The sequence below is a fragment of the Sus scrofa genome, chromosome 7, assembly GCF_000003025.6.
Source record: "Sus scrofa isolate TJ Tabasco breed Duroc chromosome 7, Sscrofa11.1, whole genome shotgun sequence".
Lineage (NCBI taxonomy): Eukaryota > Metazoa > Chordata > Mammalia > Artiodactyla > Suidae > Sus > Sus scrofa.
In genome coordinates, this window is record NC_010449.5 from 90,968,952 (window position 1) to 90,987,674 (window position 18,723).

General features: G+C 37.7%; 1 protein-coding gene across 5 annotated transcripts in view; it reads left to right on the forward strand.

Moving 5' to 3' along the window:
• MPP5 (membrane palmitoylated protein 5) overlaps positions 1-18,723 on the forward strand; it is a 100,400-nt gene that overhangs the window by 13,428 nt on the left and 68,249 nt on the right. For 4 of the 5 annotated variants that reach the window (XM_005656336.3, XM_003356738.5, XM_021099389.1 and 1 more), the window contains exon 2: positions 15,443-15,565. The exons of the other annotated variant lie outside the window; for it this stretch is intronic. The gene's annotated coding sequence lies outside the window, so the exon portion shown is untranslated. The remainder of the gene's footprint in view (positions 1-15,442; positions 15,566-18,723) is intronic. 5 annotated transcript variants of the gene reach the window in all.

Here is an 18,723-nt window from a genome sequence, read left to right on the forward strand (position 1 = left end):
AGTGACTATCCCAAGTTTTCATACCAAATCGGTATTTACATTGTTGAATGAATGTGTAGTTTAGTAATCCTTTATAACTGTAGGTTTTCTCTACAGTAATCTTTAAGATTGACCTTTTGTTCTTACTTTTTGTTGCATAATATGCCTTCTATGCTTAAGTTTTCCTACCTTCTGAGACTGTCTGGTTAAAACAGAACATTGCTCATACCCTTAGTCAGCAGTTCTGTGGTACTAAAAGTTCAGTAGATTTCAAACTTGGTGACATTTATATCCTCATCAGTCTTCTTCCTTCTCAAATTCTTCTCCTTTCCTCTTTTGATGACACAACTCTGCTTCTGGTCCTGAAATACCCTCTATATTAATTTTGGTTAATGTTCTTGTTCTAATAACTGTGAAATGGTTATATAGTATGTCTTCAATGACAAGGCAAATTATTCTTTTTCTTTCTTTCTTTCTTTCCTTTTTTTATGGTCAGTTGTTGAATTATATACCAATAAACCATCTAGGTAGAGGTAATCATCTACTAATTTGCTGACCTTTGGAGTGTATTTTTTTTCCTCTAGTAAGCTTTAAATCACTTGAGTTCAAAATTTGGTATGTCTTGTTAACGTATTTTTAGAGACCTGCAACTTGTGACACATGTTTAGGGAAAGTAATTGACTAAAGGGATTGACACCTAAGACTAAAGGGAAAGGAGAAAATCTGTATAAAATAGGCATAGAAATAGTTATCTAGAAAGCAAAGCAATAGCCATGTGAGTTTGGTGATTTGGATTCTTCGAGTTTGTCATTGTGCATCATTAATATGACGAAAGGTGAACTTGACTTACTATGTTGTAAAGTGTTAGTGGTCCCTTTTGGAATTTTTCTTAAAACTAATGTTCTTCTTCCTTTGGTAAACTCTCAGTTTCAAAGATCTAATATAGTCATTTTTGTGTGTTAGAGGAAATCCTGACTTTTGAAAAGCTGTGATCTAATGACAGCTTAAGTGCTTTATTTAGAAATTCTTATTTATTGTTGCATTGTTTATAAAATTGTTTAGGGACTTGGGCATAATATTTTGAATACTTCTCTTCACCTAAAGGTTCTAGACCTCTTGAAAGGGCTTTGTTGCTTCTGCTAATTTTTATGTACTTGAAGAAGGTAGTTGTAATTTACAATTTCTGGAGCGTTCCCTGGTGGCTCAGCAGATTAAGGATCTGGCACTGTCAGCAACTGTGGCTCTGGTCCCTGCTGTGGTGTGGATTCAGTCTCTGGCCCTAGAATGTCTTCATGCCTTGGATGTGGCCAAAAAAATACAAATAAAAAATAAAGTTTGTATTTTTTTTTTTTCCCTTTCAAAGAAAGTAGTGTCTGTGTGGTTTTCCCCCTCAAATCATAAAAGTAACACACATCAATATTTTGTAAGGTACCCAAATTGTACAGAAGTATTAGTAGGAGGTAAGATCTGAGAGGTCTGTTATTCTTACTTTTCAGAGATTAAATGAAAACAATATTGTATGTATGTTCCCAGATTTTGTGTTAACAACTTTATAAACATTTTTATGTGCATTTATAAAAATGGGATGATATATATAAATACCATTCTAAAGTTTACTTTATTCACTTGCCTTTGTTCCATGTCATTTTGTATAGGGCTTCATGCTCTAATGGCCACTTTGAAAGTTTTCGAAATAAACAGGTGACATATGTTTTAACAGTATAGTTTAACACAGTGTATAAAAAATTACCATCTCTATGTGTATTAAATACAAAAAAATAATGAGATGCTTTACATCTTTACCCACACTGGGTCCTCAAAATCTGTTGTGTATTTTACATTGATGGTACATCTTAGAATGATAAACTTTAATTAGAAGTATTTGATCTATATTTAGATTTTATTAAATTTACAGTTGAAAAAGTAGAATAACATACCCAAGTTGTTCTAAACATACTTTATAGGATATACTTCTAAAAAATGAATTGATAGTGAAGGTTTATTTAAAATCTTTGGGATATAGTTGCAAAATTGTCCTCCATTAATATTGTACTGATTTATGTAAGCATCAGCCGTACATAATGTCTGTCTTCTTAGACTGTTTCCGACACTGGACATGATTGGTCACTACACCGACACACAGAAACCTTATACCAAAGTGAATATTTTTACATATTTATGCTACCTTCTTTTTCTTCCTGCTCTACTTGGAAGAAAAGGACCACTCTCATTATAAATATTTTCTTGGAGAGAACAGCAAAGAGGCAGAGCCAGAAGTCATGAGAAGCTGTGAGAAATTAAGGTTGGGGGCAAGGATGCAAAAGGGTAACTCAAAGAGGACGGAATCTGTACTAGTACCAATTAAATCAAGGTCTTAAAAAATCTACCTCATGTATCCTTTCTTAGGAAGCTATCGTGGGTCTCTCCAAAAGAAAGGAATAGATAAAGAGGAAAGAGGTGAGAACTTTGTAGGGTAAGGATGAACAAATGAAGATGACTTAGAGAATAAATTCACACTGGAGCATGTTTTTGTCAGATTCTATGCAGAAAGCAGATGGCAAAATCAAGCTGAGTAATGGAAGAGAGTTCAATAGTGGACTATTCCCAAAGGTATGGATGGGTTGGGTTAAGGGAGTTTGACAAGAATGGTGAAGCATCCTAGGTTTAGCAGAAGCAGGCAGACCGCTAAACCTGGGCCTAAAAGGGCAAAGGAGAAAGTGTTTGTTGGCGTTTACAAGAGCTACTGCTGTAAGAGAGGGGCCACTTTGTGAGAACTGTGGCCTTAGAGGAACATACAACCTACCAAACTACACAGCTGCACAGGATGCTGGCAGAATAAAGGACTCAGCCACTCTCTCTTTTCCAATGGGCTGAACTTCCCCCTGGCTGAACCCATGGGAAGTGGGAGGATAAGAGAGCATGGGTAATGTAGTCCATAGAGGCCAGCCTTTATGGATGTGGAGCTGATGGAGAAGGATGGTGGGTGAATCTGGGCAAAAAAGAAAACAGTCAGTTTAGAGCTGGAAAATAAAGGGTTCCCGAAGGGATGTCACTAAAACAAACAAACAAACAAAAAAACAACAACAAAAAACTGATAGGCTGCATGATTCGTTTGAATATGTACATTAAAAAGTATATTGATTCTTCTACCAGAGAGTACAGGGATGTATTAGGGATTTCACTAAAAAGTAAAATATAACTTATGGGAAGAGGGAAATATATAAGTAAATGCTATAGCAGAGGCATAGATTAAGTACCCTAGCAGGGTAGGGTAGGAGGTGGATGAGAGGATTCAAAATTAAGGAAGAGTTTATAAGATACTTAATGCAGGAAGGTTTTTTTTGGGAGGGGGTGGTCTTTTTAGGGCTGTACCTGCGGCATATGGAAGTTCCCAGGCCAGGGGTTGAATCTTGAATCGGAGCTGTAGCTGCCTGCCTGTGCTGCAGCTGTAGCAATGTCAGATCTGAGCCGAGTCTGCGACCTACACCATAGCTCATGGCAATGCTGGATCCTGAACCCACTGAGTAAGACCAGGAATTGAACCCACTTTCTCTTGGATACTAGTTAGGTTTGTTAACCACTGAGCCATGATGGGAACTCTGGAAGAGGGAATTTTTAACAGATAAAAGAATTGAGCAAAAAGGTCTTTTTTTCTGGTTATAAGAAACAGTCAGAGCTGTGGGGGGGAGTTCCTGCTGTGGTGCAGTGGGTTAATAATCCAGCATTGTCTCCGTGGTGACATGGGTTCGATCCCTGGCCTGGCGCAGTGGGTTAAGTATCTGGTGTTGCCACATCTGTGGCATAGGTCACAGCTGCAGCTTGAATTCAGTCCCTGTCCTGGGAACTTTCATGTACCACTAGTGCAGCCGAAAAAGAAAAGCTTTGGAACAGGGAAGTTGCAGGGCTTGTACTGGAAGTGTGGAAGCGGCAAGTACATCTGACCCTTGAACAACTCGGGGGTTAGAAGCACCCTTCCACCCAATCGAAAATATGAATATAATTTATAGTCTGCCCTTCTTATCTGTGGATTCAACCAACCTCAGATGTGTAATACTGTAGGATTTACTATTGAAAAAAAATCTGCGTAGAAGTGGACCCGTGCAGTTCAGTGCCATGTTGCTCATGGGTCAACTGTAGTTTGATTCAGAAGATAGGGGAGGGAGAGATAAAGTAGGAGGAGTTTTATAGGTCTAAGTCAAGGGGAGCCATATGAATGCCAGGCTAAGGAATTGGAGATGTGTTCTACAGAGTCGTTATTAAAGTGCCAGAGTCTAGCAAACTTCAGTTTGAGGCCCTTTCGCTTTTGACTTTGGACAAGTTCCTTATCTTAGCTACTGAACAAGGAGGTGGTTGTGAGGATTAAATGAGATGTTTCATGCCAGGTGTTCAGCTCAGTGAATGAATGGTACATAGTAAACCCTTAGTAAACAGTAACTTAAAATAGGGAGAAGGCAACAAAAACCTTTGAAAAGGGACACTGTCATAATAGGTGTGCTTCAGGAGAGTTAATCTAGCGGTACTCTGTAAAACGATTGGCAGCTAAAGACACTGACTTCGGGGGGATTATGAAGAAGTTCATAGGAAAAGAAATAATGTGTATATCATTTAAGGTGGTATGTGAGAGGGAGAAGCTGAGGGTATATGTGAGGTATTATGGAGTTAGAAGTGATGGCAGTTATTAACATGTTTAGGGATATTACGGTTCTAATTTTCAGCACTTAGATTTGATCCCGGGGGATAGCTGATTTATCTGACAGGATCTAGTCATTGTATTTTATGGCATTCGTTTTTCAAGCTGTACATTAATATTTTTAAAACAGTTTGTCAGGATAGGACATGTGGCTCACTTTGGCAGCACATACTGACACTGGAGCAGCCCAGAGTAGAGAATAACATTTTAAAAATGTTACTAGGAAAACAAAAAAGAAAAAAAAGGAGTTCCCTTCGTGGCTCAGCGGAAACGAATCTGACTAGTATCCATGAGGCTGCAGGTTTGATCCCTGGCCTCGCTCATTAGGTTAAGGATCTGGCATTGCCATGAGCTGTGGTGTTAGGTTGAAGCAGAGCTCAGATCCCGCATTGCTGTGGCTGTGGCATAGGCCGGTAACTACAGCTCCAGTTCTACTCCTAGCCTGGGAACCTCCATATGCTGTGGGTGCGGCCCTAAAAAGACTCCAAAAATAAATAATAAAAAGAAAATGTTACTAGGAAGTTGGAGTGTTGGTAGCTTAGTTTCACTTTTCAAATAGGAAAATTCATTTGGATTTTCTATTTCTCCACTTGACTACCTCTGCTGTGTGGTTGTTTAGAAACAGCAGTAGATGTTATGCTGCCACAGTCTGGCACTGTAGTAATCTTGGAGTCTGTTAACATGTAAAACAATAAAATTAATTATCAGATTAAAATTCATTTTATGAAGCAGTTGAGAAAAGGTGAATTTTCTATAATCGTATTTTAAAGGTAGAAGAATAATGTAATTGTGTGATTTTTAAAAGGAAGCCTGTAGTCAGTATGCTGTCATCTTACAGAGATGTAGCTAACTTAACCCGATGGATCCACATAAAGGCTAACTCATCTGGAGTTTAGTTCCTCTTCTGTTGCTTCTAGCTCTGTGACTTGTAGTGCTTGCATATCTTCTGGAAAATGGGGATATCTGACTTGCCTACCTTTCAGGGCACTTATGAAGATCAAATAAGATAATGTGCATGAATTTACTATAGAAACTGAAAAGCTTTACAAATGTAAGATACAAATATATAAATTACAAATTTTCATTTCTAGTCTGCCCTCCTTGGTTCCCTGTCTAGCAGTTAACAGCCTGACAGAATTCCCACTTTATTAATTTTTTTATAATTCCCACTTTAAATGCAGTACTTCTAAAATGGAATTTATAACTAACTTATCATCTTTCCAATTCTCCTCATCCCCTTTCTCTTTCTCCCAGAGAGAAAAACCTTATTCTCTGAATTTTCCTATTTTAAGGTCCCATAATTTCTTCCAGGTTCAACTGTCATGCTCAATATTTTAGAATTATATTTGGTTTCTGGTCTCCAAAGACTGTCAAATCATCCTTTGTTATAAGCATTATTTGAAAATTATCCCTTTTCCTTTCTTAAGCTGTTTCTTCCTTTATCCTCCCATGCGTAAAGTATTAAACATTGTCTCTGTTGGCTGCTCTCCTTAGATTTCCCTGTCAACTCTGGTTACAGTGTAGAGAAGGTTTAACTTTTTAACTTTCTAAAAAAAAATTTTTTTAAATGGTTCTTTTTAAACTCAGATACTCATAGTCTCCCATTGCTTGCAGGAGAAAATTCAAACAGTTCGGTTTAGCATTCAGAGTCAATTCTGGCTTTATCTTCTATCTCTTACACTGGCTCTGTTCCTTATCAAGTCTGGTCTTATTCTCCAACTAGTTCATATATATTCTTGATTGGTAGAATATTACTGAAAAGCCATATTGCAAGTAATTTTATCCTACAAGTTTAAAAATCCATTTCTTGTTAGTTTGAAAATGTTGTAAATTACCTTTTATCTTAGTGCCTTTTTCAGAAACTTGACTAACCTTTAGGATGCATTTAATCTTTCATTACCAAGTTGTTGAAGGTGATAATGGGGCAGTTCAAGTAACCTACCATTTGATATCTTTGATACTGTTTGGCTTTTAACCAGTTCCTACTGTGAAATTGTGGTTTTGAATGTCTCCATAGACCTTCATCTTTGTGTTTGATATAAGCACATGGAGAATTTTCCCACTGAAGTGGGGACAAAAAAACTCCCAGAATACCTTTCACTTCAGAGAATATTGCATAATATATAGGAAGCTTCTTATCATCTGGTTAAAAAAAATGATCTCTTGTTCCTCCATCTCTTCTTAATATCGCAAGGTACTATTATAATAGGGTAATACTCAGATTTATAAAGGAACATGGTGAATGATTGGTACCTGGGAATAATTATGGCCAAAGCTAAATTTTAGGCGTAAAAAAGCAAAAAGAGGCTGTTGGGTATTTGGATCTGAAAATGTGTTTTTCATAGAATTTCATTGTTTAAAAGAGAGCATTTCTATGGACAAGTGAATGAAGGTTCAAAGCTGAGAATAATCATTAGAATTTTTCTTCCTTTCCTTTTAGTATTGGATAAGACTAAATAAAAGTAATGGCAGGAGAGAAGAGCTTCTATCCTGAAGCCATGAAGACTTGGTATGAGTCTTGGGTTTGTCATTTAGATTTATGACCTTGGGGAGCAGCTTAACCTCTTTATACTTGTTTTCCACATCTGTAAACTGAGGATAACTTTTACGGACTGGAACGATTGAGTGAAAGTGACATACGTGAAATTCTTGACACCCTGCCTGGCAAGAAGTGCTGCAGCTTTTACTTCTTTTAATTCTAAGTACTGTCATCATCACTGCTTACTCAAAACCATTTAAATAATCGTTTTACTTTTGTCCTCTGTAAAATACCATGTAAGGATGTTGTAAGGATTATATGATAACAAAAGACTTGAAACCATATACACAAGAGCTCCTGTTATGACTGTTGAATATTTATTGAGGTGCTCTTTGGGCAAAATAGTTTGCTTCTTTAAACGTGTCTTCTCATTTTTCATTGGGTATAGTAGTAGTACCTAAACTTGTAGAATTGTTTGAGGATTAGCTATGTAAAGTATGGTAGCACAATGTTTAGCACACAGAGTCAGTAAATAGTACTAGCTAGATCATTAAGTGTTTTGTCTATACATTTTTTAGTTAACTTATTTGGGCCACTCTTAATGTAAATATTTATCACTTTATATGCATGTTTAATCTCTCTGGCCAGATGATAAACATTCGATGGCGGTGCGGGGACGGGGCACAGGGAAGGTACCATATGCTGGAATGTATTTCCACTGTATTTGGTTTCCCACTCAGGTTCCAGTATATAATGCAAGGCAGTTTATTTGGTAGTAGTTTGTATTCCATACTCTGTTGCTATCTTGTTGGCAGTCTTTACCTTGTTGAACTTCTGAGTTTATTGATCTCTGTCACCTTGGCAAGTGACTTTAATTTTCTGGATCTTCATTATTTGTAAAATAAGAGTAATTTATGAGATTAAAGGTTTTATTTTTGGAACTTTTAAGTCAGCAGAACTTTTTAATTCCTTGAACCTTAAAGAGAAAGACAAAAATGAGCTTCTGATGAATCTGACTAGCATCCCTGAGGATGCAGGTTCGATCCCTGGCCTCACTCAGTGGTTAAGAATCTGGCATTGCTATGAACTGTGGTGTAGGTCGCAGACAGAGCTCAGATCCTGCGTTGCTGTGGCTGTAGTGTAGGCCAGAAGCTATAGCTCCAATTTGACCTGTAGCTTGGGAACCTACATATGCTGCAGGTGTGGCCCTAAAAAACAACAACAACAACAACAAAAAAAAAACGCTTCTGCTCTTCCCGTCCATGTTTAAGATGACATTTAAAAAAATTTTTTTTTCTTTTTTTGTCATTTTAGTGCCCTACCCACTGCATATGGAGGTTCCCAGGCTAGGGGTCAAATTGGAGCTGTAACCTCCAGCCTTTGCCACAGCCGCAGCAACGCGGGATCTGAGCCGTGTCTGCAACCTATACCACAGTTCACGGCAATGCCGGATCCTTAACCCACTGAGCGAGGCCAGGGATTGAACCCGAAACCTCATGGTTCCTAGTCGGATTCGTTTCCGCTGCGCCACAATGTGAACTCCAAGATGACTTTTGAAGTAAATCCTGTCCTGAGCATTTTCAAAAACACCGGATTAGATGGTATTTAAAAATCAGCCTCAGTTTTTCTTTTTTGGGAACCAGTAGTACTTGAAAAAGTTGAAACATAGTTAATGAAAATAATCTCTTAGGTGGTTAGCAAGGGAGCTTAACTATTTAAAATTTTGTCTTGGAAGTGTGAGAAGCTTATTGAAAATTATTAAAAGAGTGAATGCCTCAATTTTGGGTTAGTGTTTGCTTCTTTTAACTCAGGGTCTCAACTCGGGCATTGTTGACATATTTTGGACCTGATAATTCTTTGTGGGGGGGTGCCTATCCCGCACGTGGTTAGCAGCATCCCTGGCCCCTGCTAAGTAGATGCCAGTAGCACTTCTCAACCCAGTCCTGACAATAAAAAATATGTTTAGGCATTGTCAAAGTTCTCCTGGTAGGGACAGTTAGAAGGCAAAAATCACCCTTGGTGGAGAACCACTGTAATCCAAAAATGTTTTAAGAAGGGTCAAGGTGATGGAGTTCCCATTGTGGCACAGTGGAAACAAATCTGACTAGGAACCATCAGGTTGTGGGTTTGATCCCTAGCCTTGCTCAGTGGGTTAAGGATCCATTTTTGCCATGACCTGTGGTGTAGGTCATAGACGCAGCTCCCGCGTTGCTATGGCTGTGGTGTGGGCTGACAGCTATAGCTCTGATTAGGCCTCTAGCTGGGGAACCTCCAAATGCCGCAAGTGCGGCCCTGAAAAAAAAAAAAAAAAGACAGAAAAAGGGTCAAGGTGATATTTATAAATAAGTCTTTGACAGACTTTGGTAAATGAATATTTTAGGATATTGATGTCTAACGAATCATAAATGCAGCAATATTTTTCCAGCCATTTTTTCCCCATGTTTTCTTATTTTTATTTTTGTCTCAAGGCCTAGAGTTATGGGGTGAGAATAGAAAGTTTGCAAACTAAATCTTTCTGTTGTGGATATGTTTTATATACAACTTTTGCCAGGAATGTTCAAAACTGCTATGTCTCTGAAAGTTTTCATCTCAGAAACATCTATCTTCTTAGCTATTGACATTATCTTACTGATATCTAGTTAAATTAATGTCAGGAATCATATCTTTTTTTTTTGTATGTGAGAGCATATGATTTATGTGACTTTTAAGTTGTGATATATGCTACCCCTATTTCCCTTTGAAATCTTTACTCGTTTGATTTCTACTTTGAGGATTTTTTTCAATTAAAGGGGTTTTTCTTTCATTTTTACAATTTATCTGGCATAGTACATTGTAAATATAGTTAGTTTTAAAGCTATGAGGATAGCTAGCACTGGCTTCTTGGGAATGTAATATCTAGATGATAAATAAAGGTACCTTTTTGTCTGAAACCTAAACCATGAACTAGATAGAATTTTAGAAATGCCCTTATTATAGGACTTTTCAGGATGCTCCATTAAAAATAAACCAGGACAGGGATTTCTCTGTCGTGGCTCAGTGGTTAATGAGCCCGCTTGTATCCATAAGGATGTGGGTTCGATCCCTGGCCTTCAGTGGATTCAGGATCGGCATTACTGTGAGCTGTGGTATGTAGGTTGCAGACACAGCTCCGTTCCCAGGTTGCTGTGGCTGTGGCGTAGGCTGGCAGCTGTAGCTCCAGTTCGACCCCTAACCCAGGAACCTCCTTATGCCGAGGGTGTGGCCCTAAAAAGGCAAAAGCCAAAACAAAAAAACCCAAAAAACAAACTTAGGACATTTGCATTTGGTTCTTTTCTAAGTTAAGGGGCTTGATTTGTCAGTTGTATAAAAAAAAAAAAAATCAGTTTTGCAGCCTAAAAAAATTTTTTTTACATTGTACCTTTTGAAATTTTTTTACTTCAAATATATTATTTGCTTTTAAAATATTTTTAAAGTGTTTTTAAAACAGTGTTTTAGTTCTCTATAAAAAATAATTGAAAAAAAACTAATTTTCCTGTTAAATCTTTGGAGAGTTTATGTATTTTTCCTTAAATTGTTGTCAGTTATAATTTCTGAGCTAATGATTTCCATGACTAGCCCAAATACAGTTGACCCTTGAAAAATGTGTTTTGAACTATTCAGGTCCACGTAATTAGGTGGATTTTTTTCAGTAGTCAGTACTGCGGTACCGCAGGATTTGTGGTTGGTTGAATCTGAATGCCGAACTGTGGATGTGGAGAATCATTCATATGGAGGACCGACTTAGGTCGTACACCAATTTTCCACTGTGCAGAAGGTTGGAGCCCTCTACCTCATGTTGTTCAAGGGTTAACTCTGTTTGAGTTTTGACTTGTATTTACAGTAGTTTTAGACATAGCGAAGTTTCTTCTCTGAAAAGATGTATAGTCCATTCATTGTTGGAAACTAAAATTTGTGCATTGAGTTAAACATTTATTGAGTAAATAGGGTTTTTTTTTTTAAATGTGATATCAGTATGTGACTTGTTTTTAAACTATCCAATGGCCTTTTAAAAAAGTTGGGTTTTTTTGAGATATAATTTACATGTAATAAGATGCAATTTTAAATGTATAATTTAAAATCAGGTCAATAGGTGTAACGTATTAACATGCATTCATTTTGTGTTCAATTTGAATTTTGAGAACAACTTTATTAAGATATAATTTATATTCCTTATAATTCAGCTGGTTTACAGGCGCATTTGAGTTTTGTTAAATTTATATTGTGTAGCTACCACTGAAATTCAGTTTTATTACCCTTCCATCACATTAAAAAGTTCCCTCACTTCCTTTTGTAGCCATTTTCTGTTTCCACCCCTAGCTCTAGGAAAGCATCAAATTGTTTTTCCAAAGCCTCACTTCCTTTTATAGCCAGTTTCTGTTTCTACCCCTAGCTCTAGGAAAGCATCAAATTGTTTTTCTAAAGCACTAATTTTACCTTTCCTAGAAATTTCATACAAGCAGAATCATATAGTATGTGCTCTGGTATCTGACATTGTTTTTGAGACCATCCATATTGTTACATATATCAATAGTTTATTTATTTATTAATCTATCTATTTATTTTTGGCCGCCCCTACAGCATGTGGAAATTTCTGGGCCGCTGTTATGACCATGCTGGATCCTTAACCCACTACACCTTAAGGAGCTCCAGTTCATGTTTTTTTTATTACTGTATAGTATTCTGTTTTTTATTTATCCATTGACCAACTGAAGACATTTGGACTGGGGCCTGTTTTAAGCTATTATTATTAATAATGCTCTATCAATACTCATATAAATTTTGGTGTTTTTTACAAATAAAGATATGTGTTTCCCATGTGGAATCACTGGGTTATATCTTAAGTGTATGTTCAACTTTTAAAGAAACTGTCAAACTGACTGCATTTCACATCTTCGCCAATATTAGGGTTTCAGTTTCTCCACATCCTCTCCAAAGCTTAGTATTGTCAATCTTTTTTTTTTTTTTCCTGGCCTTACCCGAGGCATGAGGAAGTTCCCAGGCAGAGACTGAACCCCTGCCACAACAATGACAACATTGGATCCTTAACTTGCTGAGCCATCAGGGAACTCCTGTCATTCTTTTTAATTTTAGCCATTTTTTGTAATAGTATTTCATTGTGTTTTTTTAAACAGCTTTATTGAGTTATAATTTACATACTGTGTAGAGTTCATCCATTTCGAGTGTATATTTCAGTGGCTTTTAGTATATTCAGAATTGTGCAGCCATTACCACAATCAATTTTAGAACATTTTCATCACCCCTCAAAAGAAACCTGCACCCTACCCATGCATCTCCACCTACCCATGCATCCCCAGCTCTAGGTAGTCTGCTTTCTGTCTGTCTAGATTTGCCTGTTCTGGACATTTCATAAAAGGAATTATACAGTATGTGGTCCTGTGTGACTAGCTTCTTTTATTTCTGTTTTTGGAGTTCATCAATGTTGTAGCATGTATCAGTCCTTTATTGCCCAGTAATCTCATTATGGATATACAGCATTTTATTTATCCATTCATCTGTTGATGGACATTTGGATTTTTCCCCCACCTTTTCATATTAATAATGCTGCTGTTGGAGTTCCTATCATGGCGCAGTGGAAACGAATCTGATTAGGAACCATGAGGTTGCAGGTTTGATCCCTGGCTGCTCAGTGGGTTAAGGATCCAGCGTTGCTGTGAGCTGTGGTGTAGGTCGCAGACGTGGCTCGGATCTGGCATTGCTGTGGCTTTGGCGTAGGCCAGCAACTGTAGCTCCAATTCAGCCCCTGGCCTGGGAACCTCCATATGCCGTGTGCGCGGCCCTTAAAAAAAAAAAAAAAGTGCTGCTGTTAACATTTTTGTGCAGGGTTTTATGTGGACATTTGTTTCATTTCTCTTGGTTGTATACCTAAGAGTGGAATTAATGAGGCATATAGTCAGTCTATGTTTAATCTTTTGAGGAATTGCCAGACTGTTTTACAATGTGGCCACACCATTTGACATTCCCAACAGAAGTATATGAAGGTTTCAGTTTCTCCATATCCTCATCAGCGACCTTATCTGTCTTTTTGATTCTAGCCATCCTAGTGGTTTGTGGTTGTAGTGTCTTGTGGTTTTGATTTGCTTTCCTTTGATGGCTAATAATATTGAATATCTTTTCATGTGCTTATTTAGTAAGGTCATTTATATATCTTCTTTGGAAAACTGCCTATTCAGGTCCTCATCCCACTTTTAGACTGTTTGTCTTTTTATTATATAAGCATTTGTTATATATTCTAGACACAGGTTGCCCATTAGATAAATGATTTGCAAAAGTTTTCTCCCATATCGTGCATTGTCTTCAGTTTCTTGATGATGTCCTTTGAATCACAGGGTTTTTTAACTTTTGATCATGTCTAATTTGCCTGTTTTCCTTTTGTTGCATTTTTTTGATGCCCTATCTTAGGAAACCATTGCCTATTCCAAGGTCATGAAGCTTTATGCCTGTGTTTTCTTCTAAGAGTTTTATAGAGTTCTTACATGTGTGTCTTTGATCCAGTTTGAGTTAATTTTTTTGTGTAGTGTGAAGAGTCCAACCTCTATCTTTTACATGTGGATATCCAGATATCCAGATATCCAGTTGTCCTAGAACCATGTAAGAGACTCCCATTTAATTGTCTTGGCACTTTTTTTTTTTTTTTTTTTTTTTTTTTTGTCTTTTGTCCTTTTGGGGCCGCACCCAGGCTAGGGGTCTAATTGGAGCTGCAGCTGCCGGCCTATGCCAGGGACACAGCAATGCACCCAGGCTAGGGGTTTAATTGGAGCTGCAGCTGCCGGCCTATGCCAGGGACACAGCAATGCACCCAGGCTAGGGGTTTAATTGGAGCTGCAGCTGCCGGCCTATGCCAGGGATACAGCAATGCTGATCGGAGCTGAGTCTGCAACCTACACCACAGCTCATGGCAACGCCGGATCCTTAACCCACTGAGCAAGGCTAGGGATTGAACCCACAACCTCATGGTTCCTAGTCAGATTCGTTAACCACTGAGCCACGACGGGAACTACTGTCTTGGCACTCTTGTTGAAAATCACTTGCCTGTAAATATGAGAATTGTCTGGATCTTAATTCTGTTCAACTGATTTGTCTGTCCTTATGCTAGTATCTTATTGTGGTTTTAATTAGCATTTCCCTAGTGATGTTGGGTGTGTTTCCAAATGTTTGTTCTTGCAATTTATGTATCTTCTTTGGTGGTCAAATCTCCTGCCTCTCTAAAAATTGTATTGTTTGACTTACTGAGTTATAAGAGTATTTATGGTGAATATAAATATTTTACAAATATTTCTCACTTCCTATAGCTTGCTTTTCCTTTTCTTAATAGTCTCTTTTAGCGACATATTTTAGGGTGGCTTATTCTGTCACCCTTCAGTGGATTCTAAAAACCTTATGGAATCAACAGATCTTGGCAACTGATTGATTAACAAGGCTTAAGGAAAACCTTGGTGATAGTGGTGTAATTAACAGTAGAAGGGAAGAAATTGAGGTCAGTTTGGAATATATTGAAATTGAGATTCCTGGTGACATCCATATGAAAGTGTACTTTCTGTTCCCTCAACCTGGAATTCTTTATTTCTGGATCTTCCCATAGCTGACTTTTTTTTTGGTCATACAAGTCCCAGTGTAATTATCACCTCCTAAAATAGGCCTTCCCTGACCATCTTATCTAATGTTGCCCCTTCTGAACATCACTGTTTATTATATAACCCTGTTTTACTTTCTTTATAATCCTTTCTTATTGTGTGTTTGCTTTTTATTATCTGTTACCCTATCAGAATGCAGTGTCTCCATTAGTTCAGGATCCTCTTCTATCTTTCTCTTCAATGTAGCATCAACAGTTCTCCCTCTGAATTAACTGTGGCTCCTGTCACATTCTTTTTGGATCCTAAACTTCTCATTTTCTTGGCCTCATGAAACTAGTTATGAAGTTTAAAATTGATCCAGAAGTTGTAGTTAAAACAAGGAAAAAAACCCTAAAATTACATTTTTGCTCAAGCCTTACCTAGAGGTTAAAAAAAATGTCATTAAAAATAATCTTCAGAAGGATCTTGACCTTTTCTAAAAGTTTTAGGATCTGTTTTATTTCACTTCTTTCTCATCATTGACTTCAGGTAATTTACGTTGACTTTAATTGATGTTCATTAAAGATGGGAGTGTGCGCATTTTGATTGCTTTATACTAAGAAATCCTAGTCATCAGCAAACAGTTAGATAGCATATTGAATTAACTTTTCTCTCCCATTCTCTCCCTCTCTAAAAAAACTGCAGGTGTTTACGCTTGATTGTGTATTTTTCTGTTTTACGGAGTAATACATTTAATCTGAGTTCTTTGAAAAACCGGAGAAGAAGAACTAAGAGGATAGTACACAAGGACTTTCCAATTTGCATAATGTAAGTTCTTTTCACTATTCTTGGCCTCAATTTTGTGTTAGCTGACAAAGCTGTTTCTATGGAAACAAAAGTGCAGCTTCTTAGAATGTCAGAGGAATGCTGATCGCTTAAAATGAGACTTCCCAGCTGCTGGTCAAAGGGCATTACTCTGGGAGAAGGGGAGGAAGGATGAATTGAAAAACAAAAATAAAAATCTAGAGTTTTAGATGCTAGTGTAGACCAGCGTATATTCTACATTTCCCTCTGCCTAAAAGTTAGGATACAACTCTATAGGAACTTGTCTTCCAGCTAGCTGTTCACGTTTCCCAGCTCTCATACAAATGGTTCTGTTTCTTGATGTTGGAGTTTTCAGTGGGCCTATATCCCTCAGGCTATTTCAGGCCCCCCCCAGTCTCAATCATTTGTACTTTTTAAAGCTTATTTAGCTTCTTTTTACCCCCTTCTCTGTATTCAGTTCACATAAACAAAGCCCTTTCTCTCCCACTAGTTTGAACTTAGCATTGAAACAGCTTTGGCCTGCCGACCTTAAAATTCATTTTCTTGCTTTGTGAAATATGTAGGAATTTTGCTTTATTTATTTATTATTTTTTCTTTTTTTTCCACACAGAGGGTTGGGGGAGTAATAAGCTAGGACTCTGATAAGGATTTAAAAGATGGGCCTTGAGGCATTTTTGCAACAATTTATAATTAGAGAATTGAGAAGAGAGGAGTACTCTTAGAGCTAGTAGCGGCTTGTTAAACCATATATTATCTGCATAAGGAAATATTTATACATAAGGAGGTAATTCTCTAGTTCAGTCATTTACTAGCATCCAAACTGTCAAACAAAGGACTGTTGGGTTTTTTTTGAGATTTTTATTTGTTCCTTTTTGGGTTTTTTTTTTTTTTTTTGGTTGGTTGGTCTGTTTTTTTCCTTGAGGGTGAGACTATTAATTCCTTTGGACTGGGACTTTCTCATTGTTTATTGGTATGAGTTGACTACATACATGAACTAGACTATTCATGGTTTGCCTGTTTAAAAATTACAGTGATCTTTAATGCTACAACTGTGGGACAGCATGATGTCTCTTTTCTTCTAGAAGAATCTGTCATAGACCTCATGAATTAACTTGTGAGAACTGTGAAGTCTTTTGGAATGTTGGTATGGTGAGGTCATTATTTAACTGAGGTAATCTGGAAAATTTTCTTGAAAGAATAGTGATTTGTGATAGATCTATACACAAGATTGAAAGGACAAGCAGTTTGTATTTTTTAGTTCATAAGGCATTTGGGCAGGAAGAGAAAGATATGGAATAGGCATGCATAAATGAGGAAGCTAGTAAATAGGTTTGTACAGGAAAGTAGTAAAAGATACAATTAAAAAGTTTGGATTTACCTTGTGAGTTTGGATTCTGTTCTCTTGGCAGTATGAAAGCTACCAGTTCTGAACTGAGGAGTAATGTTGTTCATATGCTTAATTAGGGTTTATTCCTTACTAGTTATCAGGGCTGTAGAGATCACCTAGATTCCTGTTGATTAGATGAAATATCTTTATGACTTATAGTCACCTTGAAATTGTGTCCAAAACTAAACCTCTAGAGTACCTTTTAATTTCTTTCCCCTTCTAATTCTCCTTCTCTTAAATTCTCCATTTTAGTTAATGACATTGCTGTCCACCTAGTGACTCATAGATAGTGACCACGAAGTTACACTGCCTGGGCCTGGGTTCAGAGTCTGAAACCTCCAGTTTGCTTGATCCTGTGCTGGGCAATGTCGGGATCCAGAGATAGGTCAGCATGGTTCCTGACCTCCAAGGGTTTCTGGTCTGGTGGGGCAAACAGACAGAGATACTAATATCTCTAGTTGAGTTTGATCAGAGATGCGATAGGGATTGTGGCATTCTAGAGGAGGCACACATCCAGTTTGGGAGATTATGGAAATCCAGAGGAGGATGTGTTTAGGCAAGGGTTAGATCCTAGGCAGTCTGGTTTTGGAGCCTATACTCATTATGCTGTCTTGGGTAACTGGATAGATATAGTGCCATTAATTTGAATTGAGAGTGGAGGGAAAGGATCAGGAGAATAGAGGGAATTAAAGGGAAATATGGGTTTAATCTAGACACATTAGTGTCTAGATTCCTGTAGGACATTTTGGAAGATAAACCAATGGGCAGGGATCTTGTCTCTCTAACCCTGGAGCCTAGCCAAGTAAGTGCTCCGTTAAATTTATGTTTAAATCACCCATCTTTTCCAAATCTTTGATGGCTTCCTTACTGCCTTCAGATTAAGGATTTATATTTAAGACCTTTCATAAACTGGACCCAGTCAGATTTTCTAGCCAATATTCTCTTTTACAGACTGACTGCTTTAGTTCAGCTAGCCTTGTTTGTACTTTTATTGTTCTTACTCCTTCATCCTATCTTCAAGGCCTATTCCAGTCCCCATTCCTGATCTATCTATAAAACAGGCATATTTGGACCTACTTTTAGAGTTGTAATGAGAATTAAAGAGTGAATACTGTGTGAAGTGCTTGCAGTAGTGTCTGGCGTAGAATTATGTGTTCAGTACTTGTAGTTGTTGCTACTGCTACTTCTACTACTACTTCTTTTTTCCTCCTCTTTCTCCTTTTCTTTTTGCCCTACGATATAAATAATGATACCAACTTTTTAATAATTCTGTAACCTACGTATTTCTTTAATAAGACTTTTTTCATTCTCACTGTCTTAGTTCAGGACCCCATTTCTTACAGTTGCCTTCAAACTGGTCTCATTGCCACCCTTCAATCTGTCCTCTGCCTTCTACCACAGTGATATTTCTCTAAAACTGAGTGTGGTCATGTTATCCCCTGCTTTAAATCCTGTAATGATTCTTACAACTTTCAGGATAAAGGTCAGTCTTTGGATGTTGCTTTTCTTCCATCTGGCCCCCTGCGTGCCTTTCTATTTTTTAATTTTTTTTTTTGCTATTTCTTTGGGCCGCTCTTGCGGCATATGGAGGTTCCCAGGCTAGGGGTCGAATCGGAGCCGCAGCCACTGGCCTACGCCAGAGCCACAGCAGTGTGGGATCCGAGCCGCGTCTGCAACCTACACCACAGCTCACGGCAACGCCGGATCGTTAACCCACTGAGCCAGGGCAGGGACTGAACCCACAACCTCATGGTTCCTAGTCGGATTCGTTAAC